At 49.0% G+C, this 14,881-nt stretch overlaps 1 long non-coding RNA gene across 1 annotated transcript; it reads left to right on the forward strand.

The window, feature by feature from the left end:
* Window positions 1-771: 771 nt before the first annotated feature.
* On the forward strand, window positions 772-9,675 carry LOC137840416 (uncharacterized). Its single transcript, XR_011087054.1, has 6 exons — window positions 772-876; window positions 1,054-1,224; window positions 1,370-1,447; window positions 2,975-3,065; window positions 9,378-9,407; window positions 9,556-9,675. It is a non-coding gene; the product is annotated as an uncharacterized lncRNA (long non-coding RNA).
* The last annotated feature ends 5,206 nt before the right edge of the window (window positions 9,676-14,881 follow it).

The following is a 14,881-nucleotide window of genomic DNA, read 5'->3' on the forward strand; positions in this document are numbered from 1 at the left end:
TGGGGGGGGGGTTGTGCGTGTTGGCTTCACTTGAGTTCAATTTAGTATTTTCGTCAAAAGCGCATGTGGTGAAATTCCACAAAGTAGGATGGGCAAACACATTCCAGTAAACTATTAGTGTCAATTGGGCTCTCGAAATGGCAGGGAAAAGATGCACAGCAAAACGAAAATATGTAGATGAACACAGGACGTTTTTATCAGAGTGGGAAAGTTTCTATTTTTTGTTGAACGTGATGGCAAACCATTCTGCCTGATACGTCAGACCTCAGCGCATTTCAAAGATTCAAATCTTCAGCGCCATGCACTCCAGCTCACTCCATGCTAACATTGATCAGGCGTCGAACCCGCAACATCATGCTTAAGAGGTGGACATGCTAACCAGTGCGCCATTATGTCAACGCATAACAACTGTAAGAACTTCCGCCGGAATTCAAATCCGCGGGGAGAGTTAACTTGTTTAAAAGGGAGTGGGCAGAAGAATTATTTAATTTATTTAAATCTATTTGGAGTGTGCGCCATTATGTCAATGCATAACAACTGTAAGTCTACTAAACAAAACAGCGGTTGCTATATGACGTCTGCCACGTCGTGGTCACGTGACGCGGACGTGACGTCGACGCCTACTTTACATCCCACCGATCACAGGACCCCTCGGCTGCATAACCGCGCCCCCTTCCCAACCAATCGGATTTGCTATACGCGAAAACGACGCCAATGGGCGGGCTCTTCCGCCAGAATTTAAATCCGTGGGCGTGGCTCGCAACAGGAAGTAGGAAAATGGCGATGTTGACAAAGACACAGCGGATGGTAACATACGACTAACGAGAGAAATATTTTTATTTTCTGCTTGCAACTGGACTGTCCAGAGCGTACACGGTAAGTACAACTCATCGTTTTTAAAAAGAAGTACTTTTGTTGCCCTGAAAAGCGAGTGAGTGTGGCGTTTGGGGGGAACGTCGAATTTCGACGATTCTTTCTGGTCAACGGTTGTAAATGATTGCGTTGATTAAAAAAGAAAACTTGATGTAACTCTACTTTTAACTGCCGTTTCAGATAAGCGGGTATTACGTCGCAGTCATGTGCCGCGGATATGACGTAATTGGCTGAACTTCCACCAAAATTCAAATCTGTTGGCGCGATGGCCGTGAGCCACTGAGCAACGACGAATATCAACAGAAATATCTTTATTTTCTGCTTGCAACTGGACCGTCTACAGCGTACACGGTAAGTAACACTCATTGTGTTTAAAGAGATTTACGTTTGTAATAGCAACGTGTAGCTGAGGCGCTAGCAGAAGTGTAGCCGCGTTGCGTTGTACGTGTGAATATTGGTCCAGGCGAAATGTTAATGTTTAATTTCATTCCTTTAGGTTCCACGGTGTTTGTTGGCTGCAAGTTTTCCACTGCAAGAAGAGGCTCGTATCATTGACCAGGAGCGAGCTACAACGGTGAGTAGCCATAACATTTATGTTAAACACTTCCTATTTCATGTCTAACAGTACTTGATTTAACAAATAACCATAAATAAATACAGTGTGGGCACTGAAGTTAACATATGTGATTATACTGCCTAATCTGTCACCGAGTATATTGTTGCAAAGTAATATAAGATCCAAAGTTGTAATTCAGAATAGTTTTCAAAAGAAGGCCATTAGAATTATATACAAGTCTGATTACCCTGAACATAACAACAAGCTATTAATTAAATCACAAATTCTTCAATTCAAAGATTTGGTAGATTATCAGAATAATAATGTCTAACAGTAATTGATTTAACACATCACGGTAAGTAGATTGAGTGTGGGCACTCTCAAGTTAACATATGTGATTATACTGCCTAATCTGTTACAGAGTATGTTGTTGCCAAGTAATGTAGAATAGATCCAAAGTAGTAATCCAGAATAGTTTTGAAAAGGCCATTAGAATAATAAACAAATCTGATTACCTTGAACATAATAGTTAAGTGTTGAATATGTCCTATGAAGTCAAAATTTGGCACCATCATGTGGTGAAATTTGGAATTGCATCACATCCAATTTTGCCTGGGAACAAACAGATTAAATAAATCTTAGACTTAAATAAGCCACTCCTTCTCAAACAAGTAAACTCTGCCCATTTTGCGAGGTGGATGTTCTGTTAATATCTAGTATTTATACAAAGTCATAATTTAAATTGCTTTTAACCTTCATTCATCGCTTCAACCAACATTACTCGCTCTTATTACCAACTTGTATCGATTTAACTGAGCGTTTAATACTTCCTATCAGGTCTCAAGTCAAGATTTGGCAAAATACAATTTCAGCAAATCCAATTTTGCCAGGCAACAAAAAGAGATTAAATAAACTAAATAAGTCTTCTTCCCATTAAATAAATCAGAAAAGTCTGTCTTGCAACCAGTCCTCTTCAAACAAGTAAAGTCTGCCCGTTTTGTGCCGTAGATTTTGTGTCTATGCCTAGTATTTATACAAAATCATAATTTAAACGACTTCATTCCTTCATTCACTTTGGAAATTTGAAATTGCAGCAAATCGAATTTTGCCAGGGAACAAAAATAGATCAATTAAACTAAATAAGCCTTCTTCCCATTAAATAAATTAAAAAACTCTGTCTTGTAACCAGTCCTTTTCAAACAAGTAAAGTCTGCCCATTTTGTGCCGTAGATTTTGTGTTTATGCCTAGTATTTATACAAAATCATAATTTAAAGGATTTCATTCCTTCATTCACTTTGGAAATTTGGAATTGCAGCACATCAAATTTTGCCTGGGAAGAAAAGTAGATTAAATAAATTTAATAAGTCTTACTACTTCCCAATAAATAAATTAAATACGTCTTACTTGTTCCCACTCCTTTTCAAAAAAGTAGTTTAAAACGAGGGCCCTTCACTCAACCTTTAACCTCAACACCGCACGTCACATTGTGTTGTATCTGTGAATGTTGGTTGTGGCCAAATGATAGTTTTCTTTCATTCGTTTAGGTTCCACGGTGTTTGTTGGCTATATGTTTTCCACTGTCAGAAGGATGAAAATACAAAGTACAACGCTTGGACGTGGGCGACGACGTCACCGGTGAGTCCTTCCTTCCTATTTATTTACCTTCTAGGTGCTAGAGGCTAAGTGTTAGAGGCAACACAATACGAACAACACAACACAATACGAACAACTCAACCCAATATGAACAACTCAACACAATATGAACAACACAACAAAATACGAACAACACAACACAATACCAACAACACAATACAAACAACACAACACATTACGAACAACACAACACAATACGAACAACACAACGATACCGCACTGAACAACACGATACCGCACTGAACAACACGATACCGCACTGAACAACACGATACCGCACTGAACAACACGATACCGGACTGAACAACACGATGCCGCACTGAACAACACCATCCCGCACTGAACAACACCATCCCGCACTGAACACCATCCCGCACTGAACAACACCATGCCGCACTGAACAACACCATGCCGCACTGAACAACACCATGCCGAACAACACCATGCTGCACTGAACAACACCATGCCGCACTGAACAACACCATCCCGCACTGAACAACACCATCCCGCACTGAACAACACCATCCCGCACTGAACAACACCATGCCGCACTGAACAACACCATGCCGCACTGAACAACACCATGCCGCACTGAACAACACCATGCCAAACTGAACAACACCATCCCGCACTGAACAACACCATCCCGCACTGAACAACACCATGCCGCACTGAACAACACCATGCCGCACTGAACAACACCATGCCGCACTGAACAACACCATGCCCCACTGAACAACATTACGCCGCACTGAACAACACCATGCCGCACTTAACAACACCATGCCGCACTGAACAACACCATGCCGCACTGAACAACACCATTCCGCACTGAACAACACCATGCCGCACTGAACAACACCATGCCGCACTGAACAACACCATGCCTCACTGAACAACACCATGCCGCACTGAACAACATTATGCCGCACTGAACAACATTATGCCGCACTGAACAACATTATGCCGCACTGAACAACATTATGCCGCACTGAACACCATGCCGCACTGAACAACACCATCCCGCACTGAACAACACCATGCCGCACTGAACAACACCATGCCGCACTGAACAACACCATGCCGCACTGAACAACACCATGCCGCACTGAACAACACCATGCCGCACTGAACAACACCATGCCGCACTGAACAACACCATGCCGCACTGAACAACATTATGCCGCACTGAACAACATTATGCCGCACTGAACAACATTATGCCGCACTGAACAACATTATGCCGCACTGAACAACATTATGCCGCACTGAAAAACACCATGCCGCACTGAACAACACCATGCCGCACTGAACAACACCATGCCGCACTGAACAACACCATGCCGCACTGAACAACACCATGCCGCACTGAACAACACCATGCCGCACTGAACAGCACCATGCCGCACTGAACAACACCATGCCGCACTGAACAACACCATGCCGCACTGAACAACACCATGCCGCACTGAACAACACCATGCCCCACTGAACAACATTACGCCGCACTGAACAACACCATGCCGCACTTAACAACACCATGCCGCACTGAACAACACCATGCCGCACTGAACAACACCATTCCGCACTGAACAACACCATGCCGCACTGAACAACACCATGCCGCACTGAACAACACCATGCCGCACTGAACAACACCATGCCGCACTGAACAACACCATGCCGCACTGAACAACACCATGCCGCACTGAACAACACCATGCCGCACTGAACAACACCATGCCGCACTGAACAACACCATCCCGCACTGAACAACACCATGCCGCACTGAACAACATTATGCCGCACTGAACAACATCATGTCGCACTGAACAACACCATGCCGCACTGAACAACACCATGTCGCACTGAACAACACCATGCCGCACTGAACAACACCATGCCGTACTGAACAACACCATCCCGCACTGAACAACACCATGCCGCACTGAACTACACCATGCCGCACTGAACAACACCATGCCGCACTGAACAACACCATGCCGCACTGAACAACACCATGCCGCACTGAACAACACCATGCCGCACTGAACAACACCATGCCGCACTGAACAACACCATGCCGCACTGAACAACACCATGCCGCACTGAACAACACCATCCCGCACTGAACAACATTATGCCGCACTGAACAACATTATGCCGCACTGAACAACATTATGCCGCACTGAACAACATTATGCCGCACTGAACAACATCATGTCGCACTGAACAACACCATGCCGCACTGAACAACACCATGCCCCACTGAACAACATTACGCCGCACTGAACAACACCATGCCGCACTGAACAACACCATGCCGCACTGAACAACACCATGCCGCACTGAACAACACCATCCCGCACTGAACAACACCATGCCGCACTGAACAACACCATGCCGCACTGAACAACACCATGCCGCACTGAACAACACCATGCCGCACTGAACAGCACCATGCCGCACTGAACAACACCATGCCGCACTGAACAACACCATGCCGCACTGAACAACACCATGCCGCACTGAACAACACCATGCCCCACTGAACAACATTACGCCGCACTGAACAACACCATGCCGCACTTAACAACACCATGCCGCACTGAACAACACCATGCCGCACTGAACAACACCATTCCGCACTGAACAACACCATGCTGCACTGAACAACACCATGCCGCACTGAACAACACCATGCCGCACTGAACAACACCATGCCGCACTGAACAACACCATGCCGCACTGAACAACACCATGCCGCACTGAACAACACCATGCCGCACTGAACAACACCATGCCGCACTGAACAACACCATGCCGCACTGAACAACACCATCCCGCACTGAACAACACCATGCCGCACTGAACAACATTATGCCGCACTGAACAACACCATGTCGCACTGAACAACACCATGCCGCACTGAACAACACCATGTCGCACTGAACAACACCATGCCGCACTGAACAACACCATGCCGTACTGAACAACACCATCCCGCACTGAACAACACCATGCCGCACTGAACTACACCATGCCGCACTGAACAACACCATGCCGCACTGAACTACACCATGCCGCACTGAACAACACCATGCCGCACTGAACAACACCATGCCGCACTGAACAACACAATGCCGCACTGAACAACACCATGCCGCACTGAACAACACCATGCCGCACTGAACAACACCATGCCGCACTGAACAACACCATGCCGCACTGAACAACACCATGCCGCACTGAACAACACCATGCCGCACTGAACAGCACCATGCCGCACTGAACAACACCATGCCGCACTGAACAACACCATGCCGCACTGAACAACACCATGCCGCACTGAACAACACCATGCCCCACTGAACAACATTACGCCGCACTGAACAACACCATGCCGCACTTAACAACACCATGCCGCACTGAACAACACCATGCCGCACTGAACAACACCATTCCGCACTGAACAACACCATGCCGCACTGAACAACACCATGCCGCACTGAACAACACCATGCCGCACTGAACAACACCATGCCGCACTGAACAACACCATGCCGCACTGAACAACACCATGCCGCACTGAACAACACCATGCCGCACTGAACAACACCATGCCGCACTGAACAACACCATCCCGCACTGAACAACACCATGCCGCACTGAACAACATTATGCCGCACTGAACAACATCATGTCGCACTGAACAACACCATGCCGCACTGAACAACACCATGTCGCACTGAACAACACCATGCCGCACTGAACAACACCATGCCGTACTGAACAACACCATCCCGCACTGAACAACACCATGCCGCACTGAACTACACCATGCCGCACTGAACAACACCATGCCGCACTGAACAACACCATGCCGCACTGAACAACACCATGCCGCACTGAACAACACCATGCCGCACTGAACAACACCATGCCGCACTGAACAACACCATGCCGCACTGAACAACACCATGCCGCACTGAACAACACCATCCCGCACTGAACAACATTATGCCGCACTGAACAACATTATGCCGCACTGAACAACATTATGCCGCACTGAACAACATTATGCCGCACTGAACAACATCATGTCGCACTGAACAACACCATGCCGCACTGAACAACACCATGCCCCACTGAACAACATTACGCCGCACTGAACAACACCATGCCGCACTGAACAACACCATGCCGCACTGAACAACACCATGCCGCACTGAACAACACCATCCCGCACTGAACAACACCATGCCGCACTGAACAACACCATGCCGCACTGAACAACACCATGCCGCACTGAACAACACCATGCCGCACTGAACAGCACCATGCCGCACTGAACAACACCATGCCGCACTGAACAACACCATGCCGCACTGAACAACACCATGCCGCACTGAACAACACCATGCCCCACTGAACAACATTACGCCGCACTGAACAACACCATGCCGCACTTAACAACACCATGCCGCACTGAACAACACCATGCCGCACTGAACAACACCATTCCGCACTGAACAACACCATGCTGCACTGAACAACACCATGCCGCACTGAACAACACCATGCCGCACTGAACAACACCATGCCGCACTGAACAACACCATGCCGCACTGAACAACACCATGCCGCACTGAACAACACCATGCCGCACTGAACAACACCATGCCGCACTGAACAACACCATGCCGCACTGAACAACACCATCCCGCACTGAACAACACCATGCCGCACTGAACAACATTATGCCGCACTGAACAACACCATGTCGCACTGAACAACACCATGCCGCACTGAACAACACCATGTCGCACTGAACAACACCATGCCGCACTGAACAACACCATGCCGTACTGAACAACACCATCCCGCACTGAACAACACCATGCCGCACTGAACTACACCATGCCGCACTGAACAACACCATGCCGCACTGAACTACACCATGCCGCACTGAACAACACCATGCCGCACTGAACAACACCATGCCGCACTGAACAACACAATGCCGCACTGAACAACACCATGCCGCACTGAACAACACCATGCCGCACTGAACAACACCATGCCGCACTGAACAACACCATGCCGCACTGAACAACACCATCCCGCACTGAACAACACCATGCCGCACTGAACAACATTATGCCCCACTGAACAACAATATACCGCACTGAACAACATTATGCCGCACTGAACAACATTATGCCGCACTGAACAACACCATGCCGCACTGAACAACATTATGCCGCACTGAACAACATTATGCCGCACTGAACACCATGCCGCACTGAACAACACCATGCCGCACTGAACAACACCATGCCGCACTGAACAACACCATGCCGCACTGAACAACACCATGCCGCACTGAACAACACCATGCCGCACTGAACAACACCATGCCGCACTGAACAACACCATGCCGCACTGAACAACACCATGCCGCACTGAACAACACCATGCCGCACTGAACAACACCATGCCGCACTGAACAACACCATGCCGCACTGAACAACACCATGCCGCACTGAACAACACCATCCCGCACTGAACAACACTATGCCGCACTGAACAACACTATGCCGCACTGAACAACATTATGCCGCACTGAACAACATTATGCCGCACTGAACAACATTATGCCGCACTGAACAACATTATGCCGCACTGAACAACATCATGTCGCACTGAACAACACCATGCCGCACTGAACAACACCATGCCCCACTGAACAACATTACGCCGCACTGAACAACACCATGCCGCACTGAACAACACCATGCCGCACTGAACAACACCATGCCGCACTGAACAACACCATGCCGCACTGAACAACACCATCCCGCACTGAACAACACCATGCCGCACTGAACAACACCATGCCGCACTGAACAACACCATGCCGCACTGAACAACACCATGCCGCACTGAACAACACCATGCCGCACTGAACAACACCATGCCGCACTGAACAACAACATGTCGCACTGAACAACACGACGCCGCACTGAACAACACTACGCCGCACAGAACAACACGACGCCGCACAGAATAACACAATACCGCACAGAACAACACCATGCCACACAAACAGTTTTAGATAATATTACGTCGCAGTCATGCGACGCGGACATGACGTCAATAGGCGGAACTCATGGCAAAATTATAATCCGTGGGCGTGGCTTGCAACAGGAAGTAGGAAAGCGGCAATGCTGGCAAACAAGACACAGCGGTTAGTAACACGACGACTAACAAGACAAATATTTTTGTTTTCAGCTTGCAACTTGACCGTCTAGAGCGTACAAGGTAATTACAACTCATTGTTTTGAAAAATATGTTTTTTTGTTGGCCTGAAAAGCGAAATTTCGACGATTATTTCGACTGGCCAACGTTTGTAAATTATTGCGTTGATTAAAAACTTTATTTAACTCTACTCTTAACTTTGCCGTTTCAGATATGCAGGTATTACACCGCGGAAATGACGTCAATAGGCTGAACTCTCGCCAAAATTCAAATCTGTGGGCGCAATGGCCTTGAGCGAGACAACGGATACAAACACGACGATTATCAACAGAAATATCTTTATTTTCTGCTTGCAAGTGGACCGTCTAGAGCGTACACGGTAAGTACAACTCATTGTGTTTAAAAAGATTTACGTTTGTGTAGTTTGCGTTGCGTTGTATCTGTGAATGTTGGTTGAGGCTAAATGTTAATGTTTAATTTCCTTCCTTTAGGTTCCACGGTGTTTGTTGGCTGTATGTTTTCCACTGCAAGAAGAGGCTCGTATCATTGACCAGCAGGAGCTACAATGGTGAGTACCCCTTTCGTCGTCCATTTATGTTAAACACTTCCTGTTTCATGTCTAACAGTACTCGATTTAACAAATAACCATAAATAAATACAGTGTGGGCAGTCAAGTTAACATATGTGATTATCCTGCCTAATATGTTTATCACAAATATGTCACTAATATGTTTATTTGTTTATCACAACACCTTTGGACCTTCAGCAATCGATTATTTCCCTTCATCTACATAGAGACAGAACGATGGTGTCTTAAACATCTCATTCATTTCACCAAATAACTTCACGCAGGTGGATAACGGCCGTCTCGGTCACGCTATGTTGCGTGATGCAGTTTTGAAGAACCAAATGCATTTATTCAATGAATAAGTCAAGCTAGATCTATGTTTATGATGTTGTACGTTACGGTACCGATTGAAGTTGAGTCCGAAGCCAGTGGAAAACAGCATTGCGTTTGTGCTCTCCAGGTACAAATGTTGTGATCTCTGACTGACGACCGGGCGAGACTCGAGTAAGAGATGTCCAAACGAGCTCCGGCAGGGCGGGTCAAGGCGGAGCGAACGGACGCCTTTCAGGCCGCCAATGACGAGCTGAGAGCCAAACTGATGGACGTCCAGTTATAACTTCAGCAGGAGAAGAACAAGGTGAAAACCTCAACAGACAGACACTGCCTTCCTCCCTGCCTGCTTCCCTGCCTGCCTCCCTGCCTGCCTCCCTGCCTGCCTGCCTCCCTGCTTGCCTCCCTCCCGCCCTCCCTCCCTCCCTCCCAGTTTCCCCGATGTAGATTTGACATGCGTGTGCCATGACTGTGTCAGCCTACGTCAACAAATGCACCGAGGACGTCAGCACCACTAAGAATATCATCACCCGGGGCAACCAACGACCCTGGATGACTGAGGAGGTACGTCAAACGCTACGAGCGCGGAACTCTGCCTTCAAGTCTGGCGACAAGGAGACACTGAGGACAGCGAGAGCCAACTTGAACCGTGCCATCAGGGTAGCGAAGCGAGACCACAGTCGAAAAATTCAGGATCGTTTCCACGACGCCAACAACACCAGGAGTATGTGGCAAGGCATACGGGCGATTACAGACTACAACTCACCCTCCCCCCCCCGGTGGGTGAAGTTGATGCTGACTTTCTAAATGGTCTAAATAACTTCTTTGGGAGGTTCGAGGCACTAAACGGCACTCCAGCAGTTAAAACTGTCCCCCATCAGGAAGAGGAGGTACTCTGCCTTGACTCCGCCGATGTGTTGAAGACCCTGAGGAGAGTCAACCCCCGTAAGGCCCCTGGCCCCGACAACATTCCTGGGCGTGTGTTCAGGGAATGTGCAAGTCAGCTGGCTGGGGTCATCACAGACATTTTTAACACCTCGCTGGGCCAAGCCACAGTGCCAGCGTGCTTTAAGACTGCCTCCATCATTCCGGTGCCGAAGAAACCTCAAATCACCTCATTTAATGATTACCGGCCTGTTGCACTGACTCCGGTCATGATGAAGTGCTTCGAAAGGCTGCTTAAAGATCACATCGTTTCCAGACTCCCCCCATTATTTGACCCGTTCCAGTTTGCCGACCGGCAAAACCGCTCCACTCAGGACGCCATCTCCTCCGTTCTTCACCTGAGCCTGGCTCACCTGGAGGAGAAGAACACCCATGTTCGGATGCTGTTCCTGGACTTCAGCTCAGCGTTTAACACCATCATCCCACAGCATCTAGTAGGAAAATTGGAACACCTGGGCTTCAACACCCCCCTTCGCAACTGGCTGCTAGACTTCCTCACCAACAGACCTCAGTCAGTCCGGGTCGGACAGAACAGCTCTGATGTCATCACCCTCAGCACAGGCTCCCCTCAGGGCTGCGTCCTGAGCCCCCTGCTGTTCACCCTGATGACACACGACTGCGTCCCCAGGTTCACCACCAATCACATCGTGAAGTTCGCAGACGACACAACGGTGGTGGGGCTCATCAGAGACAACAACGACCTGGACTACAGAGAGGAGGTGGAGCAGCTGGTGGGCTGGTGCAGAGACAACAGCCTGATCCTGAATGTGGAGAAGATGAAGGAGATCATCGTCGACTTCAGGAAAAACCAGCCTCACCACGCTCCACTGATCATCAACAGCTCAGCTGTGGAGGTGGTCAGCAGCACCAAATTCCTGGGGGTCCACATCACAGAAGACCTCACCTGGACTATGAACACTACGGCACTGATCAAGAGGGCACAGAAGCGCTTGTACTTCCTGCGGAGGATGAGGAGAGCCCACCTGCCCCCACCCATCATGAGGACGTTCTACAGGAGCACCATAGAGAGCATTCTGACAAGCTGACTCTCTGTGTGGTGTGGAGGCTGCACCGCCTCCGATTGGAAGAACGTGAGGAGAGTGCTGAGGACAGCAGAGAGGATCATAGGGGCTCCTCTTCCCTCCATTCAGGACATTTCATCTCAGCGCTGCATGTCCCGTGCCCGTAACATCATCAATGACCCATCACACCCCCACCATGGACTGTTCTCCCTCCTGCCCTCTGGGAAGAGGTTTCGCACAATCCGCTGCAGGTCCACCAGGTTCTGCAACAGCTTTTTCCCTGCTGTCATCAGACTGTTGAACATTAGAACTGTTGAGCTCTAAACTGAACTCTGCATCACACATTCACAGAACTGTACTTTATGACACTACGGACCTCTATCTTGCACTATCTCGCACTACCAACTTTACTGAACTTGTGTAAACCCTTTAAATAGAAGTTTAATACATGGTTTAGCATTCCTCTGCACACTCTTGAATACTGTTTTGCCTACTTGCACTATTGCATAATTAGCACTGCTGCACTTTATACTTATTTGTAATATATATATATATATATACAGTATATGTATATATATATATATTTTCATAGGATATGTTACTTCTATTCAACTGCAATATCACTACTTTGTTGTAAGCCGTGTGCAACGAAATTTCGTTTTGTATGCACCATGTGCAGACAAGATGACAATAAAGTTTGTCTAAGTCATGTCAGGTCAGCTGTCTGGAGAGAGAGAGAAGTCAGGACCTGCGGGCGGAGCACCACCGTGCCACCGCCGCCATGACGGAACTCAAAAGCAAACTCCATGAGGAGAAGCAGAAAGAGTTAGCCGTTACCAGGGAGACATTACTGCGGCAGCATGAAATGGAGCTGATGAGAGTGATCAAAATCAAAGATGGAGAGATCCAGCGACTGAATGCCTTGGTCCTCAGCCTGAGGGACGGCTCCATGGACAAGGTGATCCGCTCAATCCGTGTCTGACTATCCGCACGCCACGTCGGGCTCCGATGCGGCCGCTACCGTATTGTGTAGCTTGTCCCCAGTAAGCGTCGCGGCGCTCCGTTGCGGTCTCAACGGCCCGATGTGGCGCAATGTCTGCTCAGGTGAGGAGCGGGGGCGCTTTGCTGGCGGAAGTGGAGGAGACGCGGCGGTGTCGGGAGACCGAGCGGTGTCGCCTCCACCAGGAGCGCGGAAGAAGCCCTGGCAGCGGCCCAGCAGGCCTGGCAGTCCCGAGCGGCCGAGCTCCGATCGGCTCATCACCAGCATCGGGAGGAGCTGAGCCGAACCAAGAGAGACTGCGAGAGGGAGATCCGCCGACTGGTAGGACTGATCAGATGCGCGGTGCGTGGCTATGTTCCCAATTTCGTTGTATACCTGCAGTGCAATGACACCTAAGGCATTCTATTCTATTCTATTTCACAAGAAGAAAACGTCCGGTTGCTCGCTTCGCTTTTGTCACAGCAATGGTGTTCTAGTCGATTCAAGATAAAAATTGGCCGGTTGCTCTCTTTGTTTTTGTCACAATTCTGGCAAATGAGTTTGCCCGCCTGCCTGAGCGCTCCCCGTTTGTACATCCAGATGGATGAGATCAAGCTGAAAGACAGAGCGGTTAGTGTTTTGGATAAATCCCTGGGGCCGGCCACGTCCACCGCCTTCAGCTGCAGACTCAGGCTGCCGAGCAGCAGATCGCTGCCCTGAGGGATTCCCAAAGGGCGGGCCTAAACTACCCTGGAAGTGGGGTCAACGGCGCTACTAGCAATCCTCTTCATAGCGTAAGCCACCTCATCACACACTTGCAGTACGCATGACTTAGTTCGTTGCTGGAGGAAGGTAGCACAAAAACAGTTTTGAACTTTGAACGAGTGGTTGTGTGTGTGTGTTGCGGGGCGTTTTCAGTCTCAGGAGGATCGGGACACGCGAAGGTTTCATCTGAAAATCGCTGAGCTCAGCGCAGTCATCAGGAAACTGGAGGATCGAAACGCCCTGCTTTCTGAAGAGCGCAATGAACTGGTAATTTATTGACGGCACGCTTGAAGGTTTGCGCTACGTTTGATGCGCGCCATCCAGCGAGGCACCCATTGCGCTTGCTTATTAGTTGAGCGGCGCGGCGAGTCGGTTGCCTGGTAGATGTCTTTTATTGGGAGCCAAAGCCACGATTCCGTTCAAACCGATGCAAAAGGAATGGATACGTTCTGGCCCGCGTGTTGTGCGTCTTTCGCATCCCGCACTTCATGCTTGCAGCTTAAGCGACTGAGAGAAACAGAAAGCCAGTTTCTGCCACTCCTGTACAAAAACAAACGCCTGAGCAGGAAGAATGAAGAACTCTCACTGGTGCTGTGTCGCCTTGAAAACAAAGTGCGCTTTGTCACCCAGGAGAACGAGGAGATGGCAAGCTTGGTAAGTCGACGCGGACAACGGCGGCGTGCCAACAGAGTCCACTGCATTTGTGTTCCACAGAGAAGGCCTAGTTCGCTCAATGACCTGGAGCGCGGTTGCGGCCAGCAGGACGGTGAAATGGAGTTCCTTCAAGTTGTGGAGCAGCGGCACATCATCGACGACTTGTCCAAGGTCTTCAGGCAGGCAACTCGGTGCACGTACGGCAGCGCCCCGCGCTCGCTCGCTGTCGCCAGGAAACCTTTTCCGTCCAAAGCTTGGCCGGCGGCCGCCATCC

This window comes from Syngnathus scovelli, chromosome 7, assembly GCF_024217435.2.
Source record: "Syngnathus scovelli strain Florida chromosome 7, RoL_Ssco_1.2, whole genome shotgun sequence".
Taxonomy (NCBI): domain Eukaryota; kingdom Metazoa; phylum Chordata; class Actinopteri; order Syngnathiformes; family Syngnathidae; genus Syngnathus; species Syngnathus scovelli.